The sequence below is a fragment of the Argiope bruennichi genome, chromosome 9 (genome assembly GCF_947563725.1).
Source record: "Argiope bruennichi chromosome 9, qqArgBrue1.1, whole genome shotgun sequence".
Taxonomy (NCBI): Eukaryota; Metazoa; Arthropoda; class Arachnida; order Araneae; family Araneidae; genus Argiope; species Argiope bruennichi.
In genome coordinates, this window is record NC_079159.1 from 59,273,114 (window position 1) to 59,285,562 (window position 12,449).

The 12,449-nt window shown below is 31.1% G+C and overlaps 1 pseudogene; it reads right to left on the reverse strand.

The window, feature by feature from the left end:
- Positions 1-5,555: 5,555 nt before the first annotated feature.
- LOC129983790 (superoxide dismutase [Cu-Zn]-like) overlaps positions 5,556-12,449 on the reverse strand; it is a 33,094-nt pseudogene continuing 26,200 nt past the window's right edge.

Sequence of the window (12,449 nt, forward strand, 5' to 3'; positions counted from 1 at the left end):
TCAATGACTGGAATTCGTTCAAAATTTGACAGAAATCTATAAATTTGGTCATAATTCCATATACAAAATTTCAGCATTCTAGTTCAAAGCATTTTTGAGTTATCATGTTCATAGACAGACAGGTAGACAGACTGATAGATAGATAGACAGATACAATGCCAGAAATGTGCTTTTTGGACTTGGGATGTCTGAAACGTGTGGAGATTTGACAAAATCCTTTGTCAAAATATCCCTTTATATTTCGTCTATGAGAAAGTAAAAAGTAAGGTCGTCATGTCTGATGATCTAATGATTATGAAGAGTGATTTCTGCTTCAATTAGCAAGTTTGACAAAGAAAGATTTTAATCCAAAATTTAGTAACATTTCAATGATAATATAATAGAGTGTCACTTTAATGAAAAAAATAAAAGGAATCATTGGTAAAGTGTTCTAGATACTTAAATAATCTTTGTAATTTAACTTGTTATAAATCAAATTTCAGTTGTAAATATTTCTGGCAAACGGCAATTGAAAAGAGTGGTGCTTTAACCCTTTCTAGGGCCGTGGGAAGTATGCTTCCCACCAAATTTATCAATATTTGTAAGAAATTATGTAGGTTGGCATAAGTTCTGACAAATGTTTTTAGAAAGACGGAAATTTAGATGCTTCAGTTCTTTATCTTACACAAAATGATGTGTCTTGATGTGTTACTTAATTATTAATTAACCAAATTAATTAATTAATCAAATGAAATTTATCTAATAAGTTAAATGAATCCCTTTTCTTATTCTAATTTCAAGCCTAAAAGTATTTTAACATAATATGACTAGAAAAAAAGGGCCCTTTAAAGGGTTAAAGGAATGGTGAAATTAAATTTTATAGATCAGACTACTATCAGACGTTTCCTTATCGTATCGTGCTTAGCTTGTTTAATAGCTCTTAAAAAAGTTATTGTTACGCTTGCCAAGGTAGGGAAAGTACGCACTAGACCTTGTGCTATGACGTTCACATACTAGTTGGTAGTCACTATGTGTTTGCCATTAAAAGGCGGTGATAAGCTCTCCAACACAAATATGTGACCTTGGAAAAAAATTGAAGCTGCCCTCCTTTTTATGCCACAATATTTTTATGACTATGATTCTGCCGGTGAAGACAAATATATGTTTAAACAAGTGATTCTTCATTTTTAAACAATTTTATTTAATTTGACTTGTTTCTTGTTTGTAAAGACATAATTTTTCAACTGACTTTTCACTCACTTAATGTGGTTTAAATTTTTGAAACTTCATACAATTATCCATTTTTGAGGGTAATACTCGATTTTTATATTTTTCGAACTGAATCAGATGATAATCGATTAATATAATCAAATTTTGATCTAAGCAAAATTTGCCGCCTGATATTCAATTACGAGAAATGTGATATTTTTAATATTGAATCATAAAATGTAGAATTAAAAATAGATTATTAAAATCAATAGGCGTTATCTGGTATTGAATTCAAGGAAAAGTAATATTTATAATGCTGAATTAAAATTAAAGATTATAAAATAAAATATTATTAAAATAAAAGTTTTTAATTTGCTAATAAATTTATGTTTTTTGAATTTCCCTAAAATATATTATTATTATTAAATGCCATATCCATATTTACTTAAAAAATTGAATATATATAAGTATATATATTTAGAGGGAATGAAAGGATTTTTTTTATATTATCATGTCAAAAAAATATTTTATAAAAACTAGATTCCCAAAATATTACATAAATAATATTCTCATTTGGTACAGTTGTAAAAGTGGCTATCAGATAAGCTATGAATATATTTTTCGAAAAAGTTAATTTTAGAAGGAGAGCTCATCGAAGAAAGAAGAAATTAAAAAATGTGTGCATATAGCACGTAAAAAGAAAACTTTCAAAAAGTTTAATTGTCATGTAATTGAAACGTATTTTTGGTAATAGCAGATATAATAGCCACATCTTTTGAACATCTACATAAGTTACTTTACTCATTTGATGAAATCAACCTTATGTTAACAGTTATTCAATTTTCAATTATTCTTAGAAAGCAAAAAATGATAAACTTCGCACAAGGAGTGTTCAAATGAAAAGGTACGAAACGACACTGTGGGTATGAATGAACACTTTATCCAAAGTAGGTCTGAGACAACGATCCCGTTGATTAATGAGCCGAAGGATTCCTGCTTCCCATAATTCCTGTGGCCGTGACGAGACCCAGTCCTTGAGTTCGCCGTCCGAGTTGAAGCGCTTCCTTATCAGATACTTTTTCAGGGGACCAAACACATGAAAATCGCAGGGTGACATGTCCGGGCTGTAGGGTGGATGGTCGAGCTGCTCCCACATGCACTTGACCAGTTCTACGTGTGTGACCCTGGAGACATGTGGACGCGCGTTATTATGGAACAGAACCACACCTTCCGTGAGTAGCCCCGGTCTTGATGGACCTGCGTAGTCTTCGGAGTGTCTCACGGTACACATCGGAGTTAGTGGTTCCTCTATGCTCGAGAAATTCAACAAGTAGCGGACCTTGGGTGATGCTCTTTATAAGAGCCTCTGCACTCTCCTGCGCATGCGGGCGTCCGCGCATGCTGTGATCTAAGCCGGAGACTCCAATCGTATCCCTAAATGTCTCACTACATTCTCACATAGCGGCATAAGCAAATATGTTAACTGCTATGTTGTTACGACGTTTCGTACCATTTTATTTAAACATTCGTTTTATTTATTACCGATGATTAATAAATTTAATCATCGGTATTGTTAACATCCATTTGATTGAATGCAACTTTAGCTTAGCTTTTTTAATATTTTAGAGCTGATTTTTCAATTCCAGTTTTCAACACACAATCTTTTCTTTGTTTATTCAGCAAGATAAAATTTACAAGCTCTTATAGTATTGCGACATGCATAATAAAAACAAAAGTTAATAACGCTCTTCTAACTAGACCGTTGAACCTTTAGTTACTAAATTTGGCACGTAGTTATTTCTTCGATAGTGGATGCTCTCTAAAGTTTTCAAATTTTTATTTATATTTTCATTGAAAATTAGCAACTCCCCCTCAGGAACTGCAAAGCATATAACTGTACAAATACCATTTATATTTAATTTTTTAATATTGAAAAGCATTTAATATTTTATCATTTATTTTTTAATATTTAAAGCATTTCAATACTTAAAAAAATAAGCTTTTTATTGATACCAATTTTGTTTTATAGCATGTCCTTTTTTTCTAATTTTAATAATTATTTTAAAAATATTCATTAAATGTACACTCACCTTCATTACGACGATATTAAATTCTTTCTTTTTGTTCATGTGTTATAGCTGCTATATAATTAAGCGCAAATTTTTAAAATAAATAAAATATGATGAATCCAACTCAAAACATTATCATGATGCAATGTTTCTCTCTAGAGTTTCATTTGACCTTTAAGTATTTTTTGTCACTCGTCCAATGATAATTCGTATTTTAATGAATCAATATCTATAATTTCCTGTTATTTATGTGTATTTTTTATTGACTCAGAATGTATTTTGATGATAAAAGATGGCACTTTATTTTTATCCAAACACAATGTTTCCTTTACTGCTTTAAATGTGTATTTTTTATGGCACATCAATCAGTATCTTATACTGATTATTTATGTGTATTTTTTATTGACTCACAATGTATTTTGATGATAAAAGATTGCACTTTATTTTTATCCAAACACCGTGTTTCTTTTACTGATTTAAATGTGTATTTTTATTACACATCTATCAGTGTCTTATACTGATTATTTATGTGTATTTTTTATTGACTCACAATGTATTTTGATGATAAAAGATGGTGCTTTATTTTTATCCAAACACATTGTTTCCTTTACTGCTTTAAATGTGTATTTTTTATGGCACATCAATCAGTATCTTATACTGATTATTTATGTGTATTTTTTATTGACTCACAATGTATTTTGATGATAAAAGATTGCACTTTATTTTTATCCAAACACCGTGTTTCTTTTACTGATTTAAATGTGTATTTTTATTACACATCTATCAGTGTCTTATACTGATTATTTATGTGTATTTTTTATTGACTCACAATGTATTTTGATGATAAAAGATGGCCCTTTATTTTTATCCAAACACATTGTTTCCTTTACTGCTTTAAATGTGTATTTTTTATGGCACATCAATCAGTATCTTATACTGATTATTTATGTGTATTTTTTATTGACTCACAATGTATTTTGATGATAAAAGATGGTACTTTATTTTTATCCAAACACCGTGTTCCTTTTACTGATTTAAATGTGTATTTTTTATGGCACATCAATCAGTATCTTATACTGATTATTTATGTGTATTTTTTATTGACTCACAATGTATTTTGATGATAAAAGATGGCACTTTATTTTTATCCAAACACCGTGTTTCTTTTACTGATTTAAATGTGTATTTTTTATGACACATCAATCAGTATCTTATACTGATTATTTATGTGTATTTTTTATTGAATGACAATGTATTTTGATGATAAAAGATGGCACTTTATTTTTATCCAAACACAATGTTTCTTATACTGATTTGAATGTGTAGTATTTTAAATAGTTTATCTATTTTAATGTTTTTATCTGCTAATATTATTATCATTCCCCAAGGAATTTTCTTGTAATAAGTGAAAAATAAAAAGTTAAAAATGATAATTAATAGATTTCGTAAAGAATTACAAGAATGTAACGACTGAAGATGAAATATGAATTTTTTATGTCAAAGCATGGGTTGCTACAACTATGTAACTCCAATAAACGAACCGCCATTGCTCTTCTCATAAATATTTTGAAAATCTCATGGAGTTAAAGATAAAATTAATTTATTATTTATGTCCACTTATGGGAATTCATCTATAAAAAATCTGTTGTCGCTCAATGAAATCACGTTGAAATTGGCAGAGGATTTCAAGTTATTCTTTGCTGAATCTGATAATAGTTCAATGTGATCTTCAAATCACTGAATATGCTTGGAGAAATTATGTAAAAAATAGAAAACATTGCATATAAAGATTTCAGAGGCTAAAAAATATTCTTTTTCATAAAAAAAATAAGTAGATGCTATCAATTCATCAATTATGTCGGTTTTTCTTCCACTTACTTCTCTTAAATTATTTATTTTTGCTTGATATTTCAAAGAGAATTACTCAGTGTTTTTTATCCTCTCGTTATAACTTAGTTATACAAATAAGAATAAGTGCCACCATGTTAACATAAAACATATTTTGATATTTTATATACATAAAATATCCCATTATAAACATATTTTAATTATTTACATATTTAGATAAACATATATTGGCTTATCTTTTTAAGTCAGTGCTCTAGATTAACTGCTTACACATTAAACGAGCATTCTTTTTTTAATAAGCAAAAAAATTTATATTTGTTAATGATTGTTGGAATTCTGAATGAATTGAAATTAAAAGTTCTGTGCATTAAATACGTAAACATCTTTTACAATATTGCACATTTTAAAGTTGTTTCGAAAATAAACAAGGAAATAGAAGAAAAACAAATCAACCTTTGTCTTTTTTTATTGAAAATATGAAAAAATACGTTACGTATCTGAGATAAAGAGAAAACACAGTGTGATAACTGAAGCTTCGTTGCTCCGATGACAACAAACAGGAAAAAAAATTGCAAGACAATTTTTTTATTGTAAACGTGAGAAAAAAATATATTAGAGATGTGAAATAAAGGTAAGGAGATTGCAATTACTGGAGCCTAGCTGCTCCTATGACGCAGCACCCGACTCGGGCACCTGCATTGCCGGTCCTGAGACTCTCCTCGTTACCGCCCTGGCCCAGATCATCCCGTTGAGCATGAACCTGAAAATTGAAAAAAAGAAAAACAAATTATACCCTTGAATTTGCCTAGAAACTTTTTTTTTTCAGTTTCAAAAATACAACATTATGCTTTTTGAAATGAATACGTTTTATTGGTAATTATTGCATTAGTTTTGTAACCAAGTTATAGTGACTTAAATTATGAAAAGTATTAATCGCATATTAGAAGAAATTATTCGACAGTAGATTAAAACCTGAACTAAATATTTAAAAACAATGGGAAAGTAAGTTAGCAACTTTAAACACGGAGAGACAAACAGCTAATTACAATGTAGCATTTTAATATTTTAATGTTTGCATGAATTCAATGTGTGTCACAGACAACGCATTTGCTCGAATCATATGCATCACATATGCTTCGCATGAAATCTTTTGTTTTATTCCTTTACTCAATGATTGTTCACATTGTCATATAAATGCATAAGAAGCGATAACTACCGAAAAAAATAAGCTGGTTAGTCTTATTTAATGAAGAATTATCTCTTCCTGCTAAGCCATTTAATAACGACTCTTTAAATGGGGCTCAGATTCATTTGTAGAAAGCCGCAAATGGTCCTCCTCCTTGACGAATTATGTTGTTGTTTCTTATGGCCCTTGCCATGGACAAGTCCGCTGTTACGAAGACAGCAATTTTAAGCCTAAAGGGGAAGCGCCTCTTATTTTTATCGTAGAGCCAACTTGGGCCAAGATTATGACTTGACGACTCACGTATCACTCATTCGCTTGCACAACCCCTTTTGCCAGGAGGGCACATTCACACATCTCACTAATATAACAACGTAAGAACAACCAAGCCCAAACCGGTACTCGAACCCAGAACGCCCAGATCACGGGGAAGATGCCCTACCCCTATGCCAGGACGCCGGCACGAGTTATGTATTATCCTTTAACTTCTTGAAACGTCGTTATCCTATCGTAACTACGCATATATTTTTATAAATGCATATAAAATTATATGTTATATTAAAATTTTTGATACAAACAACTTCCTTTAATGAGATCTTTCTCTTTATTTTGATGTTAAGAGGATACAACTGCGAATAAACATCAAAAACAGTACGCTCGTATTTCGCTTCTACAATTTGCCAAACAGTTTTGGTCCAGGAGACCGCGTGAAACAAGTTTGCTTCAGGTTCTAAAACATTATTTTTACAAAAGTAATTTTATTAATGCTATTATTGTTTTGTATATGTAATGTATCTATTTTGTAATGTAACGTATATATTATGCTTTTATTATTTTCTATGTATGGTGACTCAATTGTTTTCCGTGCCTGAGTAGGACCAATTAATATTCTGTGTTGTGACGATTAGCATGCATGTTAATGCTGTGTAACAATTATGATGACAGTTTAATTTCTAATAAATCAACAATTTTAGCACTGCAATCTACGTGTCAAATTTGGCACAATTATCGATAACAAATTTAACATGGTTGAATTGAATAGCACATGTCACAAAAAAATAATATTGTCTATTGCATTAAACACAGTGGTAAAATCTGTATTTTTCTTTTCATTCCATACAGATTAATACTTCTACAGAATGATATACACAATAATAATACTTTTGTATAAATCTAAAATGCCGCAATATATATAGCACCAGTAATGCCACGGTTTAGTGCTAATAAGATAACAATAATAAATATTTTTGTATAAATCTAAAATGCCACAATATCTATAGCACCAGTAATGCCACGGTTTAGTGCTAATAAGATAACAATAATAAATAGTTTTGTGTAAATCTAAAATGCCGCAATATATATAGCACCAGTAATGCTACGGTTTATTGCTAATAAGATAATAAAAATTAATTCAATAAAATGTTTCATAGATACATAAGATACATAATACGTTTTGCATGTCCTTTAGAGATTCAAATTCTAAAAAGTTGACTTTTTTATAAGAAATATGAAAATTCCTGCTCTATCCTAGAAAAAGTTAAGAATTTTAAATATATATATTTGTATCTTAAAATGTATCGTTTCTATCTTTCAAAAGAATCATAATAAAATAATCGACTCCATCAAGCTTATTCAAGCATTATCTGATAAATAATCATTTGTAAATATAAATTTTTTCTTCCTTTTTATATGCAAATGCACCCAAGTTTGCAGCAAAGCTTTAAATGTTTTATAACTGCTTCTTCTGTGTATAGGTGGAACCCCTAAAATTTATCTTTTTTTTTACTTTATTAAAACTTAATTTAAATGTATTATAAACGTGTCTAAGCCGTGTAGGTAGACCGACAATAATTTATCTTCCTACTGACATTTAAATGAATTTTATTAAATGATTTTAAATGTGCTTTAGCTGTTTCGTCCTTTTCTAAATGGAGCTACAAATATGAATACATATAAATTCACTTTTAATGTCTTGTTTTTGTTTTCATAGCTAATTTAAATGTGATTGATAAACATAACAATCAATTTTCTGACACTAGGGAAAATGAACTATTTATATTAATACTTTTAAATATAAAAAGAAAAAAAATTGCTTCCCACTCCAAAATATCAGAGAAAAGTTAATTTCCTTCACTTTCAGGAAATATACCAGTAATAAGTGAGCAGTTTGTCTCAAGAATCTATTTCAAAATTCCTCTCATATGTTTCAAATGGCGACAGTTTTCAGATTTACTTTCCAATTAATGATGATGTAGTGGATATGTGGAATCATGATCATATGTGGTATCAAATTTGCCTTTGATTATAAAAATGATAACGAGAAGTCAATTTTATAAGACAATAGACAAACAAAAGAAAATAAGGAAGAAAATAGTCTTACCACAATGGCACGTCCCACGATGCTGATAGGTCCACAGAGACGCAACTGGTGGTCGGCTATATTGATATTAGCCACTCCGTCCGCTCCAGCTTCAATGTTGCCTAAGTCTCCCACATGTCTACAACAAAAGAGAATTTTCAGTTCTTAGATTTAATGTGAAATTGAAAAAATTTCCTTAAAAGAAAAGCGAGATTAAAAAGAATAGCAGAGAATAAATTAATTCGCAAAATGACATAAAAAGGAGACAAAATCATTTTTTTTTTTTGCCACTCAAAAAAATGATTTTTAATTTATGTAGACTTGTTAAACATCTCAACAGTCAAGAATTCTCGATTTTTGGTGATATATCCCAGATATCAAGAATTATGTTTAAATTGAAGAATCATTTCAGGTGGGCTTCTTATATTACGAAAACCGCTGTACAAGGCAGGGACGAGTTGGAAAGAAACAGCGTCCTAAAAAAATCAAACTCGCTCTCCTATGATTGATAGTAATTTAATAAAAAAAAGATTATATTTAGGTGAAATTGAAACAAGTATTCCCATTATAAGCAAAAGTACATTTGGTAACAATATGAAGTTAATGTTTAATGTGTCTTAAAAAATATAATTTATTTATACACGAATTGGAAGGCAAAAAATCATCTGAAAAAATGAAATCAAGTTTATAAAATACAGGTTTCCTTCTTTTTAACAATGTGTATAAGAAAATTTTCAAGATTAACAACTAATGTAACAGAATGTTTCATGGTTAATAAGCTGTCTAGCTATTAATGATCCCTAAAATACGTTCGCGCTGGTGTGGTGTGGTGTGGAGAGGGGGGTTCCAGCTCAGGGGTCGTCCTCGTCATCTGACCGCGGTTCAAAATTACGAGGTTCGTCCCAAAATAGCCCTAGTGTTGCTACAAACGGGACGTTAATATAACCAAACCAAACCAAACCCTAAAATGCATATAAACAGATTTTTAAGTGAGATATTGTAAACACATAACTTTTTTTTCATTGTGATAAATATTTTTCAATCTGTACAGCAGACAGGATATCAATATCCAAGAAGGCTTTGTATTCTGTGACATTTTTTAAATATGTCACGGAATACAATAATATATATATGATGTTATGTTCTAAAGCTAAATTTGAAAAAGATAACAGGTTTATATTTTATAAATCCGAAAATGCCGAATTTCATAAAATAAAAAATTACAGCAATGTTCAGACCTTAGTGAAACTATTGGACAATTGCTAACGATATATCAGAAATTACAATGCTGCATAACAATGAGAGAAAATGGAAACACTCAACGGCAAAAAATATTATTGCCACGCTGCTCGGAAGTTAGAATATCGATTATTTATTGTTCTGGAAAAAACATAAAGCTTTGAAATAATTCAAATATATATTTTTGATTTGAAAATTTGTATGAAGAACTAGAAAAAAATCTATGAAGGACAGTCAATATATTTGAGAATGTATCGGTAAGAAATATGTCACCATTGGGAACGATATAACATTCCACACCTGTGTCATGCTATGTAGAACTTTATCCAGCAACTTATTATGCATTTTATCTCCTTCCTTTGATAGTGCATAGATGAAAAATTCTTATCTTCGGGGGGACATTTTCGTCTGCAAGTTGTTTTTCCAAAGCAATTCAAATTTTTCATTGGATTGTTGATCTGGTCATACAAATAATTGAATATCTAAGTTGTCCAAACAATCTTGAAAAGCAAATGCTTTATAATATGGGACGATGTCGTCTATAAAACAAATTTACCACCTACAGAGCCTCGTAAATGTCAAACATGAGGCAGAACTCCAGGAATACATCAGTGGCTGATGATAGTTCCACATACAGAGTGTACGATCATTGCTTATGATGTCAGCCCATAACATGTTCATAGATATCAGTCTTTACCCAAAATAAGATATTGTTAGGAAATTTCCGGGGTTCGTTTGGATAGTGGGAGTTATATGGTGTGGAGAACACTCAATCAGCAGGCGGCAGTAGAAAATGAACAACGACGTTTATTTACACGAAGACACACAGGACAACACAAAGACGACAACTATATACAGCACAGAATTATCTTCAGCCGAGACATGCAGACAACAGCACACAACAGACTCTAATGCAGACCGTAAGACCGTAGCGCACAACTTAATTCAGCACTCACTTGACTCCATCGCTGCTCCGCTAATCTCTGCAAGGTCATTTCTTGCTGTCGATTCCGACTACTCTTCGACTCCACTGGTCCACGACTCAATTCACCGTTGGTTCACAACTACGACGACTCCACTGGTCCACGACCACTCTTCTCTGTCGCTTCCGACTACTCAATTCACCACTCAGCTCACCACTGCCCGGCAGCTGCGGGTGCTTCCTTTTATAGGTCTCAGGAGGCGGGGCTAGAAGCCTCTCAACCAATCAGGAACGTTCGAGGCGTATCATTGTTCCTACTGAACGGATCGGGAAAATTCTCGATGTTTCGGGTATAATCGATTTTGGCGCCAAAGTCGCCAAGTTTGTCGCCAAGCTCTGGGATTTCCTATGGAACCAACTATGCTGGGAAGCCGAATCAAGGATTCGTAACAATATATTACTCTCACGGAAGGTTAGTTGATATCATTAACCTGACAACAAACTGGATGTATTCTCCTATGAAAATCGTAAGCAACTCCAGTCATTTTCGATTCAATCGTGATGCTCATGACATCATTGCAAAGGAAGGTTTGGTGTAGTTCAGATAATGGATACACCCAACAAATCTGTGAGCGTATAATTCGATTTTTCCCGCGCATTTTTCTATTGTCTTCCGAGAGAACTGCTGTCCTGTGGCCGGAAGATATTCATTTGTTACTTTCTGAACTGTACTGTTCGCTCTTTTCTGCCACTAGGATAATGTTCGTTGCAGTTATCGTATTTCTAAGACCTCGCCAACAGTTATACTTGTTGCACATTACAATTGTTTTAAATGCTTTTAATAGCAGTGAAACAGAGTTGTGGTAAATGTCGAATCCATGATATTGTGTGTTATGTTATTTGTCTTCTTATGATCTTCCCAGCAACTGCCACTGGTAATATCATCTAAATGATATCAGGAAGATATACCAAAAAATTCAGATTTGTCAATAAAATCTTTCTAAAAAATTGCATTTGAAACTGTACACATCTATCAAATATTTCATCAAGGCTATCAAGTAACGAGTGAAAAAAAGAAGAAAAACTCTGCATACACACACTTTCTTCTCTCTATGCCCTGCATTAATTTTAATTTTCCATATTTTTCTTTCTTTCATTTTGTGGCTGCAATAAGTTATACTATCATCTGTCCTTAGAAATTGATCAGCATTAAACTTATATGTAAATGAAACTTTTAAATGAGCTTTTATTATTTAAGATTGAGTTTTGTTTACTATATATTATGTTTTCAATTATTAACGTTTTGCTTTATTTTGATACGTTATTTAACATTTTGTTTTGTTAAATGGAAAATTATATCTTATAATCTGTGATGTAGAATCTCCATTTCCAAAATTATTTTGCTTTCTGTTACATTATTACCTATCTAATATATCCATATCTAATATTTTTCTCTGAAACAAATTCAGGGAAAGATAATTAGTCTACAAAATCAAAGAAATCAGGATTACAGCTACAGCCGGGATTACAATATTCACAGCGAAAATAGTGACTTAACTAAACAAAGTAACGACTACTATTCATGGCTATTTTTTCTCTTATAAATGCTTTTTTCAAAATAAAATAAAGAGATAGCCTTTA